The sequence below is a fragment of the Aotus nancymaae genome, unplaced genomic scaffold (assembly GCF_030222135.1).
Source record: "Aotus nancymaae isolate 86718 unplaced genomic scaffold, 86718_ANA_hifiasm-v0.15.2.pri h1tg000040l, whole genome shotgun sequence".
NCBI classification, from domain to species: domain Eukaryota; kingdom Metazoa; phylum Chordata; class Mammalia; order Primates; family Aotidae; genus Aotus; species Aotus nancymaae.
Genome location: NW_026988454.1, coordinates 9665214 through 9687498, shown reverse-complemented (window position 1 = coordinate 9687498; position 22285 = coordinate 9665214). Strand labels below are relative to the sequence as shown.

At 39.9% G+C, this 22285-nt stretch overlaps 1 protein-coding gene across 6 annotated transcripts in view; it reads left to right on the top strand.

Moving 5' to 3' along the window:
* The window catches only part of TULP4 (TUB like protein 4), a 294657-nt gene that overhangs the window by 34322 nt on the left and 238050 nt on the right, over positions 1–22285 (top strand). The window contains exon 1 of one of the 6 annotated variants that reach the window (XM_012451495.3): positions 10423–10502. The exons of the other annotated variants lie outside the window; for them this stretch is intronic. The gene's annotated coding sequence lies outside the window, so the exon portion shown is untranslated. Of the gene's footprint in view, positions 1–10422; positions 10503–22285 lie in introns of those variants that run through there. 6 annotated transcript variants of the gene reach the window in all.

Genomic DNA, 22285 nt, shown 5'->3' with positions numbered 1-22285 from the left:
TTGGAGGTTGCAATGAGCCAAGGTCGTGCCACTGCACTCCAGCCTGGGTGACAGAGTGAGACTGTCTACTAAAAATAAAAAAATGAGTTGGGCATGGTGGCATACACCTGTAGTCTCAGTTACTTGGGGGGCTGAGGCAGGAGAATCACTTGAACCCAGGAAGTAGAGGTTGTGGTGAGCCAAGATCATGCCACTGCACTCCAGCCTGGGCAACAGAGTGAGACTTCATCTCAAAAAAAAAAAAAAAAAAAAAAGATACTGTAATTAGCTTATTTAATATAAACAGTTTTGTGCTAGTCTCTGCTCTGTCCTGTTTTGTTTGTTTGTTTCATCATCAGTTGTTGCTTCTCATGTGGTAATGAAGAAAGACCAAGTTAGGTGGGTAACTATTTTGGTCCAGCTTCCTCAAGTTGTGTCATGACTTGTTGACACGGAGGAAGGGCAAGAAGACATCTAACCCTGACAGGCTTTGTCTCTTGTAGCTCAGAGAATATTTTTTTTCCATTTTAGAATTTTTTGTTTTTGTTTTTAGATATAGGGTCTTGCTCTGCCACCCAGAGTGCAGTGGTGCTGTCATAGCTCGCTGCAGCCTTGAACTCTTGGGCTCAGGTGATCCTCCCACCTCAGCCTCTGAGTAGCTGGGACTACAGGTGCGCCACCACATTTGGTGATTTTTTTAAATTTTTTATAGAGATGGGGTCTCACTCTGTTCCCCAGTCTAGTCCCAAACTCCTGGGCTCAAGCCATCCTCCTGCCTTGGACTCCCAAAGTGCTGGGATTACAGGTATGAGCCACCGTGCCTAGCCCCACATTAGAAATTTTGAAAAGGTAGCTTTGATTCAGGTGTAACTTTCCTCCTAAAGTAAAATAAAATGTTCTGAGAAGTTGTATTTTAAAGTTGGAAAGCACTGAGAATAAATATGTTTTGGGGGAGACATTGAAATGCTACATTTGAAAATCTGTAGAATTTGCTTTAGGTGAGACAAAGGATGGGGTAAGTTGTTGAAAGGACCCACTGGGGCACATGTGCAGTGAAGGCTTTAAAAGTATTTGCAGAAAAAAAATTTAGAACCTTTAATTTCTAAATTAGAAATTTATGAGTGAATTTAGGAGCAAGGGGACGACAGTTAAGTACCCAGGGAGTGGTTCCGCAGTTCCTGAGCATATGCTGTCACCAAGTCAAATGTGGCTACTGACCTCGGAGAGGTGACAGGTAGGGGAGAAAGCCTTATCCACTAGGTTTTAATTCAAGGTGCCAAGGACTATGTGATGTGGCAGCTGGTGCATTTCAAGCATATAGAAGTGGAATTTTTCAGTTAGGAATTACCAGTGGTCACCAATGTTTTTATCATCAGATTCCTTTTATTATTTTCTTTCTTCCTCCCTACCTGCCCCCATGGCTATAATCTTATTACTAGCCAAGAATTATTGTTCATTACAAGATAATGGTATTAATAGCTCATATTTGTTTAGTACTTAATTATGCCTAATGTGAGCTGAGTGAGGGAGAGGCTGGAGATAGAGAAGAGGATCTGGTGGTGAACGCTGTGGAACCCCAGCATCCCAAGCCAGCCAAGGCAGAGGAACAAGCAAAGGAGACAGAATCACAAGGGAGGAGGAAACTGTCAGAGAGCTCCTGTAGAGAGGTTACAGTTAATTCTTTGAAATCCCTTCTCAGCTGCTTGAGATAGGTTTTGTCATACCTCTGTTTTACAGCTGGGGAGACTGAGACTTTGAGTAGTTAAATAACATAGCTCTAATGCAGGAAGTAGACAGACCAGGATTTGAAGTGAGGTAGTCAGCCTCCAGAGGCTGAGGCAGGAGAATTGTTTGAACCTGGGAGGCAGAGGTTGCAGTAAGCCGAGATCCCGCCACTGCACTACAGCCTGGGCAACAGAGCGAGATTCCTTCTCAAACAAACAAAAAACCTGCCTTGCAGCTGCTCTCTTCTCCTGCTGTCTCGTGAGCATCTTAGTGCTGGCCACCATCAGCTGTCCCAGATCACTGCAGCAGCCTCCTGCCTGTGCTTTCTGCTTTCCACACACAGCAATATTGATCCTGAAATGAAAACCAGAACATTTCATTTAAACCTTCCAGTGGCTTCCCACTGCACTCTGAATAAAATATAAGCCCCTTTATGTCGCCCACAGGCCCCTCCTAAGCAAACCCAAACCTCCTGGTCTTTTCTGTATCCTACTACATGCCAGAGTCTTTCCTGCCTCTTGTTAGCCTTTTATTTATCTCTCCCATTTTGTTGTTTTTTTTCATTAGAATGTAATAAACTCCCTGAGGGCTAGACCTTGATCAATGAAGAAGGAAAGAAGTAAGGAATAGATACAGGTTTAGTTTTAGGCTACGTCAGTATTCAATTTGGAAAATGTGTTCTGAGTTCCAAAAGAGCCAAATCTTCCATAAACTGGAACACAGTCCAGTGCTGAGTTGTGGAGTGCTTATGTAGTTCTGCCACTGTCTGGAACCCATGGGCTACAAGCGTCTCTACACAGTTGCAGCTGCATTTTTGTTGTTGTTGCTTCCCTCTTAGTCCTGCCCATCTTCCTTATGTGCCACAGTTTTTGACCTTCGTGAGACTGCTGCTGTCCAAACTGTGGTGATTGTGATGGTTCTGTGGATAGTGGAAGAAAACTGGCCAGGGATGTACAGGGAGAGAAGCTGAGCCTGAGAGGGTTTGGATGTATTTCTGTCTGTGAAAGACCATGAGATATGGTAATCTTCAAGGCTCCACACTGACCCTCACCAGTTCAGATTCTCCTGGACTGATTTGCAAATTGAGTAACAAGTCTAGCTGTCTGGATGGCCACAGTTACTCCTTCCTTTAGTTCTCTATGCCCATTCTAACCCATGGTAGCTGTTTGTAACTGTCCCTAGTGATTCCTCTGAACCCACCTTGATGTACATAACTACACTAATAGCAAGTTCTTCGATTTTCTTCAGTAACCAAACCTCTCAGCCTGGAGCCCAAGGAAGTAGGTCTTAGGAGAATTTCTGTAGTAAGCAAAAAAAACGTAGAATTTGGGGAAATATTAGTAAATAAGCAATAACTTAGCAAATTGAGATCTTGTTTGTAGTTATTCTGTGGAAGACAGTAACTTGTCATCTTATTTAAGACCCTGTGACTTCCAAAGAAGTGTCATTCTGTGAAAGTATTGAGGAAGGGTAGGCCCCTGCTATGAATGTAGGAGTGGGCAGTTCACATATACTTTCTAAATATTGAGCAAGAATAATGACTGTAATAAACTAGGGTGACTTTTTCTTTTTTCTTTTTTCTTTCTTTTTTTTTTTTTTGAGGCAGTGTCTTGCTCTGTCACTCAGGCTGGAGTGCAGTGGTGCGATCTCAGCTCACTGCAACCTCCGCTGCCTGGGTTCAAGCGATTCTACTGTCTCAGCCTCCCAAGCAGCTGGGATTACAGGTGTGCACCACCATGCCAGCTAATTTTTGTATTTTTAGTAGAGACAGGATTTTACCTTGTTGGCCAGGCTGGTCTCGAACTCTTGATCTCGAGTAATCTGCCTGCCTTGGCCTCCCAATGTGCTGAGATTACAGGCGTGAGCCACTGCACCTGGCTGGGAGACTGCTTTCTGCTGCTGCTGCTGCTGCTGCTTCTATTGCTACTGCTGCTGCTGCTGCTGCTGCTGCTGTTTCTACTGCGTCTTCCTCTTCCTTTTTCTTCTTCCTCTTCCTCTTCTTCTTTTTCCTCTTTCTCTTTCTTTTCCTCTTCTTCCTGTTATTCCTCCTCCTCCTCCTCTTCTTTTTTCTTCTTTCATCTTTTTCTTTTTCTTTTTTTTGAGATGGAGTTTTGCTTTTGTTGCTCCCAGGCTGGAGTGCTGAAGTGCAATGGCACGATCTTGGCTCACTGCGACCTCCACCTCTTGGGTTCAAGCAATTCTCCTGCCTCAGCCTCCCGAGTAGCTGGGGTTACAGGCATGCACCACTACATCCAGCTAATTTTTTATTTTTAGTAGAGATAGGGTTTCTCCATGTTGGTCAGACTGGTCTCAAACTCCTGACCTCAGGTGATCTGCCCACTTCGGCCTCTCAAAGTGCTGGGATTATAGATGTGAGCCACTGCGCCCGGCCCTCTTTTTCTCTTTCTTCTTCAGTTTTGCTCTGTCACCCAAGCTGGAGTATAGTGACATGATCATAGCTCATTGCAGCCTCAAACTCCTGGGCTCAAGTCATCCTCCCATTTCGGCCTCCTAAGTAACTGGGACTATAGGTGCGCAACCATGCCCTGGCTAATTTTACTTATAGTAGACATGCAGTCTCACACTGGTCACAAACTCCCCTTTCTTCTAAAGCAACAAAAACATGTTCTTAGTTGACAATGGAAAGGTAAACATGACTCTCAGAACTGCTTCAACTGTTCTGTGGTTCTGAGTTCATAACTTATGTAGGTGACAGTAGGTCAATATAGATGGTCCCAGCTTGACACCTTTGTGTCATAGGGTCCCTTTGCCTAGCACTCTCTGTCTCTCTCAATTTTTTTTTTTTTTTTTTTTTTTTTGAGACAGAATCTCACTCTGTTGCCCAGGCTGGAGTGCAATGGCACAATCTCAGATCACTGCAACCTCTGCCTCCTAGGTTCAAGCGATTCTCCTGCCTCAGCCTCCTGAGTAGCTGGGGTTAAAGGCGTGCGCTACCACCATGCCTGGCTAATTTTTTTTTTTATTTTTAGTAGAGACGGGGTTTAACCATGTTGGTTAGGCTGATCTCAAACTCCTGACCTCATGATCCACCTGCCTTGGGTTCCCAAAGTGCTGGGATTACAGGCGTGAGCCACTGGTCCCGGCTATGAGCGTGCTCTTTAAACTCAGAATAATAGGAAAGTGGTGGGTGCAAAGCAGCACTGTCTTCTCTGCAGACCTACCAAGGTGTTATGCAATCAGTATATTTACATAAATGTATGTTGCATAAATATATAGTGTATTTGTTAATAATACCAAGTATTATGGAACTAGAGAGGGCCTAACCTACTAGAACCCACGTTTGTTTGTTTGCCAAGACCTCTGTTGGTCTTTTTTTTGGTTTGTTTGTTTGTTTTTTCTTTTTTCTGTTTTCTTTCTTGAGACACAGGGTCTTGTTCCTGTTGCGCAAGCTTGAGTGCAGTGGTGCAGTCATGGCTCACTGCAACCTCAACTTCCCAGGCTCAGGTGATTCTCCCACTTCACCTTTCCAAGAAGCTGGGGCTACAGGCATGTGCCACCACACCTGGCTTGGCCAGTTTTTTGTGTGTTTATTAGAGACGGGGTTTCACCATTTTGCCCAGGCTGGTCTCAAACTCCTGGGCCCAAGCAGTCCTCCCGCCTCAGCCTCCCAAAGTGCTGAGATTACAGGCGTGAGCAGCTGCACCCAGCCTGTCTCTTGGTCTTGAATGACGTCACCTTTAATGACCTCTTAGTCAGGGAGGTCAGGAAAATGAGATTCTTTGTAGATACTAAAGAGTATCAGAGAAAGTACTTTTAGTGTTACAGCTCAAGTACATCATGGGTTAAAATGACTTTTATAGACTAGTCTTGTGTAGCAATGACAATGCTTATGACGTTACTTCTCTAGAAATATTTTTTCAGAGTTCTGAACAACCTGTTTATAAGAAAGTTTTAACAGCATAGTTCGTGGGTTAATTGGAGAGATTTATGTTAGGGCCACCAGAAGCAAGGGTTAGCTTTGGCCACAGTAGCCAGAACAACTGTTATCCCTGCCCTCCCTCCTGCTTAGTGTGGGTCGTGTAGGTAGGTGTCTTGTTTCTGGTATCACACTAGACTTGGTTACACTGAGTTTCTGGTGGCCTGGAGGGTAACCTTTGGCTTTTGTATGGAAGCTGTCACTCTGCACCTTAAAGAACAGATCTTAATTTGAGGACTTCTTGAGATGATGTCCTTAGTGATGGAGATACCCTGAAACAACTTTCTGCAACAGTCCTAAGTACCAGAGATACCCCTTCTTTTCTTTTCCTAGAGCAGTAACCTGTGGTCTTTCTAGGCCATCACAAGCTTGGCTTGAGACAACTCTGTTTCCTTCACTCAGAGAGCATCATATCAACTCCCATCACCTCATCCCTGGAATTCTCTTGACTTCTTTTGCTGCCATGGCCTTTAAACCAGTCTAGGCTCAAGCGTTTGTTGGGTTCTCTCAGCATAGGTGGAGGTGAATGTGGACTCCCTTCCTCTTCTGCTAAATTCATCATCATAGGCATGGAGTAACTGAGCTTCAAGGGATCTTAAATCTGTTGCATGTCAGTCAAGCGGACTGTCCTCTGTTTGTGTTAGATGAAGTATCGGGGGAAGTGTAGGGTCTGTGTTTTCATAGCTCCTTTGAGACTGCAAAAGTGTCTGGCCTGTACTGTTTGGTACAGTGAACTGTAGTGACAATACAGCTTCACAAAGAAGAAATCTAGCACTGTATCATTCCATACAGTTGTTTTACTGTGGTGCATTTTGGAGTGTTTAGAGGAGAAATGTAGAAGGAAATACTGGGGTTTTTTTGGGTCATATGCTTTAAATGTAAAATGATCCAGCACTTTCCAAAAGATGTTTTTATTATTGTAACTAAACTATTATCTATATGCTCATATTGATTAAATTGATTGAAAAGCTTAATTTTCAATATATATTTTTAGATCTTTCCTGAAAAAAGTTTGATAGTACTTTGATAGTACTTTCTGTTTGATGTAATTTGAGAACATTTTGACATGAGTTAAAAAGAACAGTTGCTCTGAATAGTAATGAGATTTTTTCTTCTTGATCATGTAACCTATTTTATTAGTTTTTTTTTAATAGATACCAGCAAGTATTCTTTATTTGATTCTGATATTTTTCTTCTTTAGGCATCTTATTGAGCAAATACTTTTAGAGAACCTCCTATGTTTAGGGCACTGTTATAGAACCGGTGAAAGGGAGGAGAGTTGGAGGTAAGTCGCAGTCTCTGTTTGGGGAGCCTTCCTGGGTGAGCTTAGCTTTCTTTATGTAGACTCCATGTGGATCCAGAATACTGGCCATAGTTTTTGAAAATGTAGAACAATTAATAGATATTCAGAACTTAAGTCATATATGCTTTCTACCATCTAGTTTAAACTTTTAAAAGATACTGTTAAATTTACACTTAAATTGCTTTAGTACGCCTTTAAGATTTTAGCTTAAGTATGATAGGATGAAGATATGTTCTTTTCCCTTCACTGCTGTATTCTGATCTTAATGTCACAGGAAGACAGCAGTATTGTGTTCAACACTAATACGTTTAGAAGATAATTTCTAGCCTCAGTTTATGATAGCTATATACATTTATGAGAAAAATCTTTAGCACATGGCTTACATGGTACAAAAAATAGTTTCAAATGACTTTATCTGTGTTTAATATCTGATAATTATGTTAAGAAAAAAAGAGAAAAGGAAATGGAGACTCTCCCTCTTCCAGGCCAGCCATTTGACAATAGCATAATTGGGAATGTGTCCTTAGCCTCTCTCCTCCTTCTCCCCCAGATTGGTGTAGGTGCTCTTTACTCTTAGTGAGATATACAGCAGACCTATTCATTCTCTTCCAAGAAGTTCTCAAAACAGCAGACAGCTGTGAACACTTGATATGTGTTTGGCTTGGAATTCAGCATGTGAACCTCTGCCTAGACAGTTTTTCCCTAGACCAGAGGGCTTTATTTCAGAACACAGTTGTGAAGTGAGGTGATGCTTCTTTTACGGCCAGGCTAAAGTGCGCCACTAATTGCATGCATAGACGAGGTGCACCATGGTAGATGGGAGAGTTTGACTTTCTCAATAACTGGGAAGTAAATACTGACAATTTGGTAAGCAGGAAAGCTGCATATTTCTCATGTATTCCATCTTCATTTCCTTTTATTTATCAGCTTGAATGTTGTTGAGAGTTGGGCCTCAGTATGATTTTAATTAGAATTATAGTATAGCATTAATCTTACTATGGTAGCAAGACCAGTGTAATATGAACACACTTAAAAATTTTATATATTATAAAATGGATAAGTGAAGTCATGCCAAGTCCATGATACTATGCATTCATGCTAACCTTTTCTTTTTCTTTTCTTTTTTTTTTTGAGTTGGAGTATAGCTCTGTCGCCCAGGCTGGAGTGCAGTGGTATGATCTTGGCTCACTCCAACCCCTGCCTCCTGGCTTCAAGCAATTCTCCTGCCTCAGCCTCCCAAGTAGCTGGGATTACAGGCGCCTGCCACCATGCCCAATTAATTTTTGTATTTTTAGTAGAGACGGGGTTTCACTGCGTTGGCCAGGATGGTCTCAAACTCATGACCTAGTGATTCGCCCGCCTCTGCCTCCCAAAGTGCTGAGATTACAAGCGTGAGCCACTGTGCCCAGCCCATTTTATCTTTTTTTAAAAATTGCCTTTTTATTTTTGATATTTCAGCTGATCATTTATTACCTTTTCCTCCATGGTTATTTAAAGTCATCTTTTTTTCATTTTTCTTTACCAGGATTCTGTTTTATTTGTGTTTTGGAACAAGTGGCTACCTGAATATAGATTTTATTTTTGTTGTGAAAATTGGTATCTTACAGAAATTCTTCAGTGAAATTAAGAAGTCCTTCATGCCAAAGGAATAACTGGTCAGGAGGAGTCCCTGCACAGTGTGATTTCCACTTACATGAGGCCTTGCACCTGTGCCTGTGCAGCTGTCTAACTGCTGGTGGCCGAGACAGATCTGCAAGCCTGGCAATAGTTGGGTGATTAATTGAAGATACGATTTTGTATTTGAGGTCCCAAGCAGGAGACAGTCTCACATTCTAATGGTCTTTGAGAGGTGCACTCTTGTTTTTTTTTTTTTTTTTTTGAGACGGAGTTTCACTCTTGTTACCCAGGCTGGAGTGCAATGACGCGATCTCGGCTCACCGCAACCTCCGCCTCCTGGGTTCAGGCAATTCTCCTGCCTCAGCCTCCCGAGTAGCTGGGATTACAGGCACGCGCCACCATGCCCAGCTAATTTTTTGTATTTTTAGTAGAGACGGGGTTTCACCATGTTGACCAGGATGGTCTCGATCTCTTGACCTCGTGATCCACCCGCCTCGGCCTCCCAAAGTGCTGGGATTACAGGCGTGAGCCACCGCGCCCGGCCTGAAAGGTGCACTCTCCTAACTGATTAAATTGGGAGAGAGAAATGCTGAAATTTGTCACCTAAATTAGAAAGTTAAGGCTGTTTTATTCTGCTTAGCACAGTGCCTGGGATGTTAGGCACTCAAGTGTTTAAACAGTGAATGAATAAATGGACGGATGGATGGATAAATAAATTTAGTTGGTATTTATTTTAAAAAATATTTAAAAAGCAATGAGTAGCAGATACTTTACATTAAATCTGAGGAATAATAGCTCCTCTGTAGCTTTTGCAGTTCCATTTCTTTGGGCCAGTGACTGGGGTAAATGGATTATGACATAGGGCCAGGGTGAACCACCTACTTAGTGGGGGTTAAGGGAAGGCTATTTAAAAAAGAAGGAGAAAGAAAGACCATCTCATTTGTTTCCGTGCATTTTACTGGAATTCAGAGAGATACCTAGTTTGAGATTCCTGCCTTAATTTTTTTTATTTACAGAACTGGCCTAAATATAGTGAGGCATTCCCATTCTGGTTCTTATCCTTCCATAAGCCTGAAGCGGTGACAGGGGCAGGTGGTCATATTTCACAGCAAAGCAGGGAAGTGGGGAAATACAGTGTAGAGCCTTAGAACCAACCCTTAGCTTGTTAACTGGTCTCATTAAGAGTCATGATTTTTAGGGGAAGGGGAAGGACAGGTGCTCTTGTCTATTTTGTTCATAGCATGTTTTGGACTCCATTAACCTAGCCCTTAAAACATTGTTTTTACTGAGTTACCCATTAATGTTAAGCTTTTATTCATGTTTGCTATAGGAAATAATTGTAAACCCTGTTTTTACATTTGTGTGAGATTATTGTCTTTGTCCCTTTCATCATCTGATGACTCTTCCTAGTGCTTCATTGCTGACATTTCTTCAAAATTTAATACTGGGAAAAATATCTTTCCTGACTAACTAGACAGTTTGCTCATTTCTGTTAAGATTTGTGTAAGCCATCCTGAGTCTCTCTTTGCCCTGATCAAGAAAGAGCATACTTAGGGCCGAGATTTTTATGCTTGACATTAACGTTATTGCTATCTTCTTTTTCTTAACTCTATCTTTCCTTTCAAAAGTTATTATAAACAATCTTATTTTGTATGTGCTTTTAATTAGGTGCTTTACATTCTTATTGGAAAGAGTCCTGTTTCTAATAGATTCTTTAAAACAACAGTGCGTGTTCATTATATGTTAAGTACTTCCTTTGAACTTATGCTTCTTGGATGTATAACCTTTTCCTGATAACCCTAGTTGATTTTTATTTCTTGTTTAGTCCTGGGCCAAGCTGAGTATCTCCACGTTTGGGTGCACAAATACTATTTTCTTAAGCTTTTAAGATTGTGGTATAAGAACTTGGAGGAAATAGAACTGATTCGTTCTTTCTAAAAGGTAAGCTTTTGGTAAGTGAATATGAATTCTCTCTAAGAACTAGGTGGTGTAAATCATTGATGAACCCCAAACTAATGTTCATTATGTCCCGCTATGATTATAACCTTTGACTGAAATGTGCACATTTAGATCATTCTTTTTTCCTGCTACCCAGTGTCTACTCTGATTTGAGGTAATGCTATTTTCTGTGAAGAACGGCTACAAGATTTAAATCCTGCAGTTAATTTTCTCATGTTATATTTGTGCACCTATCAGGCATGGTAGTAGTCAAGAATCAACTGAATTTTCCCTGACACTTTGTATTCTTTTCAGTGTTATTATAATAACACCTGTGTGAAGCAGGCATCTGGATCTTCCAGAAACACAGATAAGCTTATTTATGAACCCCATCTCATATTAACCCTTTCTCTGTCTAGAATTATTTTAATTATTTCGTATACAGAACATTATATTACATGAAAATCTATATGCTGGGTGTGGTGACTCACACCTGTAATCCCAGCACTTCAGGAGTCCAGGGCAGGCGGGTCACTTGAGGTCAGGAGTTCCAGGCCAGCGTGGCCAACGTGTTGAAACCCCGCCTCTTAAAATACAAAAATTAGTAGGGCATGGTGGCAAATGCCTGTAGTTCCAGCTCTTCAGGAGGCTGGAGAATCGCTTGAATCCAGGAGGCAGAGCTTGCAGTGAGCTGAGATCCCAACACTGCACTCCAGCCTTGGGTGACAGAGTAAGACTCTGTCTCAAAAAAAAAAAAAAAATCTGTAAAGATGTGCATCTGTGAGAGCTTAGATACAGTGGTGCCACTATGGCTTACATGGCTTCTTTAACCCTCATTTTGCCAACTTGTAACTATTAATATCTTCCATAATTGGTTGTTACAATAAAAGAAAATCATTTTTAGAAATTTTGAAACACTATGTTTAGTTACATTCAACAATAATTGAATCAGAATAATAAATATTTCGAAGCCCTTGGTGGTAGTTCACTTATTTTCTACTCTGTATAACAAAATTCTTGTGTAAAACATAAGGTTTTCGCTTGTGCTCTGAATCTTACCACTTTACAGCAAGCAGAGCACAACGACCCCTTCATTCATCTTATTTCCTTGTACTTGGGGTTTCCTTTGTGCTATTTCCTGCCTGAATTTGATTCGACTTTGGGTCTGTGTGCTTATCCTTATAGAGTTATATATGCAAGTGATACTACTGTATTCTTAAACTATCCTCTTTATTGGTGGAAGTACCAGTAAATGTAGTCATTATGTTCATTTACCTACCAGTCATCCTTCAGAACTAATTACTGAAGTGCAAGTTGGTCTCCTTTCGGTAGGAAATGAACTGCCTCCAGCCTTCTGTTTCAGCAGGTCTGCTCCTTGCACATCAGCCTCCTCCACCCCAGCTGGCTTCGGCCTCTCTCTTGTGTTTCTCTTCACCCTCTCTGGGAGTCCTCTGGGGTGTCCTCCCCTCCTTTGATGGCTTCTGTGGTTTCTGTGCTCACTTAACTCAGGGAATGATTTCTAAACCATATCTGAAGTTAAAAGCGGTAGATTATGAACCCCTCCTATAAATGAGGCTGACCATATATTCTGGAAACCTCTCCTGCTATAAGCACTTAGAAATACTGCAAAAGATACAGCAAACATCCTTTAAAAATCTTTATCACAAGAAAGTGAGAGAAATCCATAGGTTGGGGGAAAAGAGAAAGAGGAGTGAGTGTTTCTGAGACAGAAGGTCTAAAACTGGAGTGGGAAGTAAGCAAGCACTGAAGGCCAGGGCCTGGGACTTATTCATGCCATATGGAGACCAGGCTGGAAAACAAAACAAAAACATCTATCATCAAATGGAGTTAAAAAAGAAAAAGTCTCTTTTGAGACTGTTGGGCTTGGGATTTGAATTTATGCTACCTGCATGGTGTGGAAAACCCCAAGCTGAGAAATGAATCTAAATGCTTCTGAGTCGGAAGAGCCCAGGGATGCTTGGCAGAAATAAATGCAAATCCCCTCAGGAAGAATGCTACCCTCCACCCACTGATGAAGAGCTGGGGATATGCTGATGACAAAAACATTGCTAGACATATAAGAAAATGACCACCATGAATGAGAGTCAGCTTAAAGTCAGTGATGAGGTGCCATCTGCTTGATTCATTCATCCCTCGCTTTTTAACTGACCCCCTGTTATATACCGAATGCTGTCCTCAGTGCTGTGGTCATAATGGCAAAACATTCTGTGGAGAAATGGGTACTGAGCTGCTGACCAGAGACTTTGGTACATTTGGTCTATGGCCCTGCCCACTTCAATGCTAGAAAACTGGTGCTTTGCAGGTCCCAGTTTGAAAACTGCTGATTATGTTAATTCCTGTATTTTACAAATGAAGAAACTGAGACCACAGTGGTTGTATTTTACAAATGAAAAAACTGACACCACAGAACTTGCCCCAGGTATGAGCCTCAGTTTCCTTGCCTGTAGAATGGGGATGATACCTACCTCACAGGGTTGCTGTGGCCGTGAAAGGTTAACCAGCATGTTGTCTGCTCCAGATATGTCCATTCTTCCTTTGTCTTGGTCTTCAGTAGTCACCGATAGTACAGGGACCCAGTTCTCTTGCTTTTCAGGTTAAACACTTTTCTGTTGCTGGCATGATTCTCAAGGTCTTTGATTATTCAAGCCTACACAGAGCTCCACACCCTCACTCTTAATTGTTCTCTGATTATTTCATGTATGTGAGTTTTCCCTTCCTAACAGATTGTGAACTGTTTACGTTTCAGGGTCCAGATCTTGTATTTTTATGTTAACTTTATGTTATCTAGTCTTGGACTGGTCTGTTGGTAGATTTTGTTGTTGTTGTTGTTGTTAAGCAACAATAAACAATTATTATTTGTTTATTAATCACAGTAATTCCATTGTAATGAGGAAATGAGAATATTTCTGTCCAGAAAATCATTATGTGAGAGTTTTGGCAAAGTAAGGAAATGCTTTTGCTACCCATTTATGGTGTTGACATCTGTATTCTCCTCCCTCAGTCTCGGACTGATGATTCCTACCTGAATTCCTACTGCAGTTTGCCTTACAGTCCAGGCCTGCTTACTCCTTCCGTGCCAGGCCTGTTTGTGAGCGCTGTTCACCACACTGAGATTCTCTCTGTATGTTGGAAATCATTGAATGAATAGCTCACAGCCGCTTCCGTGTAGTTGTAAGCACATGTATTAGTATTGGAAGTGCATCCATTTGTATGGGCACAGGTCCATGGTTAGCTTTGTTCCCCTGTCACCCTGCCCTGCCCTGATCTCTGGCCTAGATGGACAGTGTGGGCGTGCTCTCTGTGTCTTCCCTGTCCATCTGTGGGCCGAGGGTCAGGCACTTCTGCTTACCATCAGAACCAGGAAGGAATCACTTGGAATTCATCCCTTCCATAGAACCCAACTGTGGCTGGGCTATTGCCAGGGCTCTGTTCAGTTGCTGGCAGCGTTTCAGTTCTCCATTTGAGTCCTTTCTATATGAAAAACATGAAAATGCCAGGGGATTATTTTTGCAAGTAAAAAAGATGGCAGCAGATGTGAAAACAGATTTACTCATCATGATGTAAATTGGTGTTTTGTTTTTATTTTAGTTTAACAATATATAGGTATTCATGAAAATATTTGGCTGTAAAAAATTAGGGAAATTACAAACTGCCGTTATCTGTTGTAATTCATTCAATTCAGTTTTTTTAAAGGAACTTGAAATTGTAAGTTAAAAAATTTACTGAAATTTGTGCTAGTTAAGCTTTACGAGTTCTAAGTAATAATCCAAAATACATTTTAAAATTCTGATTTATCAAAATTGCACCTTTCTTTGTACAGATATAATAATTTTCCAGAATGTGGAATGTGGTGGTAGGAGTAATGCAGACTTGTTTTAATTTCCTCTGTACCTGTAACTAAGAGAGTAAACTTTTTATTACATCTAAACTTGTTTATTCTTTTATGTGTGCTAGACCACAGACCAGTTAAAATTTTCTGTGTTACCATGCGTCTGTGAAAAGATCTTGTCTTACTGGTCTTATATTCCTAGTAAATTTCAGTGTGGTACTATCACCTAAACACTGTACTGTGGGACATTGGCAGGAGCTTGGGGATACTTTTGGCTACTTGGAACTCTTTTTTTCTTTTTTTGAGACAGAGTCTTGCTCTGTCACCCAGGCTGTAGTACAGTGGCACCATCTTGGCTCACAGCATCCTCTGCCACCTGGGTTTAAGCGATTCCCCTGCCTTAGCCTCCTGAGTAGCTGTGACTACAGGCGTGCGCCACCACGCCCAGCTACTTTTTTTTTGTATTTTAGTGGAGACTGGGTTTCACCATGTTGGCCAGGATGGTCTCGATATCCTGATGTCATGATCTGCCCTCCTCGGCCTCCCAAAGTGCTGGGATACAGGTGTGAGCAACCGTGCCTGGAACTCTTATTGTAATGGTATTTATTAGTAATTCAAGAGAAATTTTATTATATAATTATGCTTGATGGGTTTATTGCCATCCAAGACTATAGTGTTTTATTTGGCTAGAATTTAGCTTTTTAAGAACCCCCAAATTTTTTTTTCAGCTATTTCAATTGAAAATTTTCTAAAATATGCAGTTTTCTTCTTAATGAGAAGATGGTGAACATAATAGGACTTGTAATTTCCCATTCAGGGTCATCTCTTTATTCTTTTGTGAGGACTCTTAGTGATGCTTTTGGAAGGGTCAGCATGTTGGGCTTCTTCCTACATTTAATGATTATTTGTCAACAAATATTTACTGAGTTCTTTTTTAGGTCTGAAGATTCAGTGATAAAGACATATTTCTTGCCCTCAGAAGGTTCATATTGTAGTAGGGAAGATAAACCAGGAAGTTAAGTCTTAAGACACAATGGCATGTTTACAGTGAAGAGGGGAGGCAAACCTGGAGTGTATGGGTTTGAGATCCATACAGATCTGGGTTCATATTTCAGGGTGAATGGAGTTGTGTTAAGCTCTGTCTAGCACTTGCGTGGCCAAACGTATGCATGTGTAGTATTTCTGTCATGGCAGTAAAAAGACTTTTCCTGTAGTTTATTGGCTGATAAAATAATATAGTTTATGACATCATTGGAAAAGTATTTTTATTCCTATATAGGGTCATTTGTTTCTAGAGGAAAACAATTTTAACAGCAAATAAAAGCACTTTTATTCAGTTGAACGTGCATTTATTGAATACCTAATATATATGTACATTTTGCTTGCTAGATGTCTTGATGAATAGACATTTAAAAGTCCTTACCCTTAAGTAACTTCCAAGTTTGCAGGGATAATAGGGGCCCAAATACCCATAATATGGTGTAGAATCAAATGAGCAACTTTAGATAGAAACATTTGCTGTAGAAGACTGTATGTACTAGGGAGGAAATGGCAAGGATATATGGAATAGGTGGTGTTGAAGCTGCATCATGAAAGATGGCTAAAATTGGGGGAATTTGGAATGAACATTGTACTTAGATGGATTTGCTTGGAGCTTAGTATGGGTAGTAAATACATTAATACTTTGAGAGGAGCATAATTTTTTGGCGGACACAGGTGGAGGACAAGACCGTCATGATAGGTAGGTGTGTGGCCTTTCTGTGAAGGGCTTTGAATGCCAGGCTGAGGAGGGTGTTCTTAGCCAGTGAATGTGACCAAGTCACTGTTTTTAAAGTGGCAAATGATACTATTGCAGCTATCCTTTAGCCCACTGGTAAAACGGGTGAGTATTAACTGAGGGGAGGTCATGTGGTGTAGCATGAAAGCACAGAAATTATCAATTGGTTTGAATTCCAGCTTCAGCACTTAATATGCTCTGGGACTTTAACTTCAAGCAAGTTGCTGAAAACCTTTCTTAGCCTCAGTTTTCTCAGAGAAAATGGGACTAATGGTTCCTTTTATATGGCTGTCTTAAATGACATAACATTTATGAAATCACCTTTAATAATTTGCATGTGCATTTGTTTGGGATTTCAGACTAGGTGGTTTGTTTTCTTCCTTTCCAATCTTATGGTACCTCTTATTTATTTTTCATATTTTACTGTGCTGGCTAGGACCTCCAGTACTGTGTGATAGTAGGGTTCTCATCTTTCTACTTTGTCTAGGATTTCTACTATAGCATGATACAGACATCTTTTATTTCATTTCATTCTTAAATGTGATGTTTGCTATAGATTGTAGGTAAATATCCTTTATCAGAATAAGGAAATTCTCTTCCTGATTTGGAATCTACAAAAAAAAAAAAAAAAAAAAAAAAAGGAGTGTTGAATTTTAGGATACTTTTTTGCTTGTATTGCAGTGATCATTTTCCCTGCTCTTTTTTTTCTCTTTTTGTATGAGTTATAGCCAATAGATTATATTGGATAAATGAAACATATAGTATGAATTATATCCAATAGATTATATTTCTAATTAATAGACTAGCAGATTTTCTAATAACCTCTTAGAACTAATTGTGGATATTATCACTTTTTCTATATTCTGGTTGAGTTTGTGTAATACTGCTATAGGCTATTCTTGAATATTTGGGAGAACTTCTTTGTGAAATATATGGCCTGATTTCTTTGTGGTATGATTTTAAACTACAGATTCATTTTCTTTAGTGGGTTAGAACAGTTTAGACCATTTTCTTTGTGAGGTAGTTTCGTTAAATTGTGTTTCTTAGAAATTTATTTGTTTCATATGTTATCTAATTTTATAGCATTAAGTTGTTCATGGTATTATTTTAAGTTTCACAGTGTCTGTAGTTAGTTTTAGCCCCCTTTTCACTCCCAGTATTTATTTGTACTGCTCTCTCTTCTTTCTCTTTCTTGCCAGAGGTTTGTGTCTTTGATTACTTTTTGCAAAGAATCAGTGTTTCGCTTTGTTTAGCCTCCCTAATGTTTTTTTTTTAATTTCTTTAATTTCTGTTTTATTATCTTCTTCCTTTTACTCTCTTTTGGTTTATGCTGTACTTTTCTGACTTCTTAAGCTGAATGTTTAGCTCCTTAATTTATAGCATTTCTTCTTTTATAACATAAGTTGGTTTTTTTTTTTGGAGACAGGGTCTCGTTTTGCGGCCCAGGCTGGAGTACAGTGGTACAGTTACGGCTTCCTGCAGCCTTGACCTGGAGGTCAAGTGATCCTCCTTCTTCAGCCTTCTGAGAAGCTGGGGCGACCGGCATGTGCCACCATGCCTGGCTAACTTCTTAATTTTTTGTAGCAATGGGGCCTTAACTGTGTTGCCCAGGATGGTCTTGAACTCTTGGGTTCAAGCAGTCCTCCCACCTTTGCCTCCTAAAGTGTTGGGATTTACACATGTAATCCACCATGCCCAGACTAACATAAGCATTTAAGGCAATAAATTCTTTTTCAAAATACTGTGTTTTCTATAGCTAAGAAGTGTTTTATGTTTTGTTTTGTTTTGTTTTGTTTTGTTTTGAGATAGAGTCTCACTGTGTCACTGGAGTGTGGTGGCGTGATTATGGCTCACTGCAGCCACCACCTCCTATACTGAAGTGATTCTCCTAGCTCAGTCTCAAGTAGCTGGGACCACAGGCACGTGCCACCACTCTGGCTAATTTTTAAATTTTTTGTAGGAACAGGATCCCACTTTGTTGCCCAGGCTGATCTCGATCTCCTGGGCTCAAGCATCCGCATCAGCATTTGTTATTTTCTGACTCTTTAGTAACAACCATTTTAACTGGGTTGAGAAGACATCTCATTATGGTTTTTATTTGCATTTCCCTGAGGATCAATGAAGTTGAACACTTTTTCATGTACCTGCTGACCATTTGTTGTCTCCTTTTGAGAAATGTCTATTCAGATCCTTTGCCCATTTTTAAATTAGAATGTCTTTTGCTCTTGAGTTGTTTGAGTTCCTTATATATTCTGGTCATTAATCCTTTGTTGGATGAATAGTTTTGCAAATATTCTCTCCCATTCTGTGGATTGTGTCTACTTTGTTGGTTGTTTCCTTTGCTGCGCAGAAGCTTTTAAAATTTCCATTTATTTTTCCTTTTGTTTTGTTTTTCTCTTTCTAAGGGTTTAATTTTGGTCTCCCCTGCACCCACCTCCATTCTATTTTTCCTTCTCCAGTGATTTGGAAGTTTTATACCTTACTTCTAGTCTTTTAGTGATTGCCCTTTAAATTTTATCATGCTTACCTAAGATAATTAAGTATAAGGTTGAGTATTTTAACTATCCTTGTAAAACAATATAAAGGCCTTAGAGTACTTTTGGCTCTGGTCATCCTTTTTTTGATCAAATTGTCAATTTTTTTTTTTTTTCTAATTTTCTACCTCCACCCCCACACTTGCCATAGACACAGTCTAGTGGTTAAGCACATAAACTAGAAACTAAAACTGGCAGCCTGGTGTGACCCCCAACTTCTCCTGCCTACCAAATGAGTAGTGCTGGGCAAGCATTTAACCTTCCTGTGCCTCAGTCTCCTCACATATAAAATGTGGACAATAAAAGGATCTTTTTCATAAGGCTAAGGCTTTTAAATGAGAAATACAGTACCGATAAAAGCTTTAAGAGCTATCCCTAGAAGTTGGTGACTACTATACATTAATATAAGAGTCTGCTGTTACTGCTTTATTGTTCAGTTTTGAGCACATTGTTTAATTTTACCTACATGTTTAACAATTTGTCTTTTCATTGTTTCTTCTTCTACCTTAGACCTTCCTTCTGAGACATTTTCCTTTCACCTGAAGAATATTCTTTAGATTTATATTGTGAGGTCAGTTGGCTTTAAATTTCAGCTTTTGTTCTTTTTAAATGGTCTTCTTATTTCACTCTAATTCTTAAAAGACAGTCTTTCTGGGAATATAATTCTGTTTTCTCTGAGTGCTTTGAGGATAGTATTTCATTAATTTTGGCAGCCAGTACGGCTGTTGGGATGTCTCTGTCATCTAATTGTCATTCTTTTGTAAGTACCTGTCTTTTCTTTTTGGTTACTTCTGACCTCTTCTCTTTGTGTTTTTATTGTGAGTTTTACTAAAATGTGCCCAGGTGTGGATTTCTTCTTTATTTCTCCTGCTTGGCGTATATTGTGCTGCTGCTTGTGTCTCTGCTTTTTTTAATCGGTTTTGGCAAATTCTCAGTTTTTACGTCTTCAGGTATTTCTTTTCCATTTTCTCTGTTCTGTCCTTTTAGAATTTTAATTAGATTTGTCCTTTTTAATCTGTCATCTCTCTTAATCTCTTACAGTTCTATCTCTCTTTCTCTGTGCTATAAAAAAATTGGTGGGTAATTTCTTGAGCTATTAGATTAAGTTCATTAATTACTTTTTTAGCTGATGTCTCAATTATATATTGCATTTTATTACAGAAATAGGTTTTTCATGTCTAAAAGATTTGGTTATTTCTGGTCATTTTAGATAGTGTCTTGCTTTCTAATTCCTTTAAACATTTCAAACCTAATTATTTAAAGTTCTGTTTCAGTTTCTGAAGATTTGGGGATCTAAATTTGTTGTTTGTACTAAGAACCCATAGTGACTTGTTTTGTCTGTTTAGTAATTTTTAACTGTAAACAGATTTTTGGTTGAACCTTATCTGGGGGAATCCTTATTTCCTAAATTGGGAATGTTTGCACGCAGGTAAGATTTGTGTTTGCTCTGACATACAAGGATGCTAGAATCATGGACAACTTTAGCCTGTGAGTCTGCTGAATGTATGGGACTCAGGTTCAGCCTCTCCACCTAGAGGTTAGACCAGAGTTTGGATATCTGATAGAATGACCAACTGTTTGGTTAGTCCAGGACTGATGGGTTTCCTGGGATGTGGAAATTTCAGTGCTAACACTGGGACAGTTCCTAGGTAAACTGTGACTGTTGGTTGCCCTAATTCCGATTCCTGTGCTTGTTTTGCATCTGCATGTGTCCCCTCTCAGTTGATGCCAGCTTTCCCTTATGTATGTTTATCTCTTCCTTAGAGATTTCCGATACTTTCCTGTGATTCTGGCAATTAAAAATTTCATTTGTTGTAATTTCCTCAAGATCTAGTAGTGGGCAGAAGCCATTTCAGAGCATCATGAAAGTGTCATATATAATTTTACTTTTTACTTATTGAGATCATCTATTCATGTTCTGAAGTCTTCTACCATATAATTATTAGTGGTTGTATAGTATCCTGTTTTATGTCTTTAAAAGCGTTTATTCAACCAATATCCTGATTTGGACATGCTGATTATTTCATATTTTTCCCTTAGAGAAATGTTGTAAGTTGAAATCCTTGTAGCCAAGTCCTTGTACAATGTAAGATTATTTTCTTATGATAAATATCCAGAAGTGGAATTAATGAATCAAAAGATTTTGCAGCATTTTAAGTCTTTTTGAATTATATCACCAAATTACTCTCTCATTTCTGTGTACCCTGTGTGACACGTGACACAGGCTATTATCATTTCTTTCAGTCTTTGTTGCTTTGATAAATAAAATGCCCCCCCCCCACCTTTTCTTTTGAGACAAAGTCTCTATCTGTCTCCCAGGCTGGAGTGCAATGGCATGATCTCGGCTCACTGCAACCTCTGCCTCCTGGGTTCAAGTGATTCTCCTGCCTTACCCTCCCCAGTAGGTGGGATTACAGGCACCCACCACCATGCCCAGCTAATTTTTATATTTTTAGTAGAGACAGGGTTTCACCAGGTTGGCCTGGCTGGTCTCAAACTCCTGACCTCAGGTGATCTACCCGCCTTGGTCTCCTGAAGTGCTGGGATTACAGGTGTGAGCCACCGTGCCCGAAAATGCCCCCCTTTTTAATGAAGGCACCTGACTTTTGATACTGGTGAACCCCAAAATGGTACCACAGTATTTTAATATCTGAGTATCAGGTGTAGATTCACTCTCAGAAGTATCTAGCTCCCACTTTCTTTTAAACTACTCATCAAGAGGTTTGTCTGCAAGCTCCATTCCCTCCTCTCTCTCTACAGATAATTACATGTTCATATTCTCGGAATTGGCTGTTGAAATCAGCCATATAAAGTAAATAGGGAGTAGCTTTCCTTGAAAATACACCTCTTTGTGATTCTGTGAACTTGGCAGTGGATCCCTGGCCCTTGTGGCTTTTGCTCACAGGGCTGAAATGCCCTCAGCCTTGGGCTTCCAAATGGTTGATGTTGACTTGGGTTTCACACAGAGAAACTCATTCAGTTAATGTTTATTGTTTCCCACTTCTTTAAACTGAGGCACTGTGCCATAGTCAGTACCTTATTGAACACTTAATTAAATGCAGGTGGGAATTGCAGGTGGCATAAAAATTGGAGTAAAACATCGCCTCTGTCTAGGAGTTTAGATTTAGATAGGGATAATTAATTAAATAAAACAAATACCTCTACCACAGACAGAGAGACCCTTGCTATATGAGTCTGCTCATGTGCTCAGTGCTTCTGTGCCACATCTGAAGGAGCTGGCAGTGTTCTGAATAAGACAGAATTCTGTAGACTCCATCTCTGTAAGTTACAACGCAAGTCAATGGGAAAATGATTTGAGACTACCACAGTTGTACTAGAAACACATCTTTCAAATAAACCTAGTCACACAGTATTTATTATCTCACTAGCACGTTTTGAGAACTAGAGATGGAAAATGATAACACAATAAGTATATAAAATCACTGTAAAATCCATTTACCTTTGCAGTAGCTTCTTCTGGCTGTATGTTTCCCTGCATTTGTCAATAGCCATATAACGAGTAGCTGCTGAGAGTATTCTAGCCTTAAAGGCAGGCTCTGAGAGCAAATTTGAACCAGCCTCTAGGCAGCCATTGAAACTAATTAGGAAACAAAACTGCTTCATG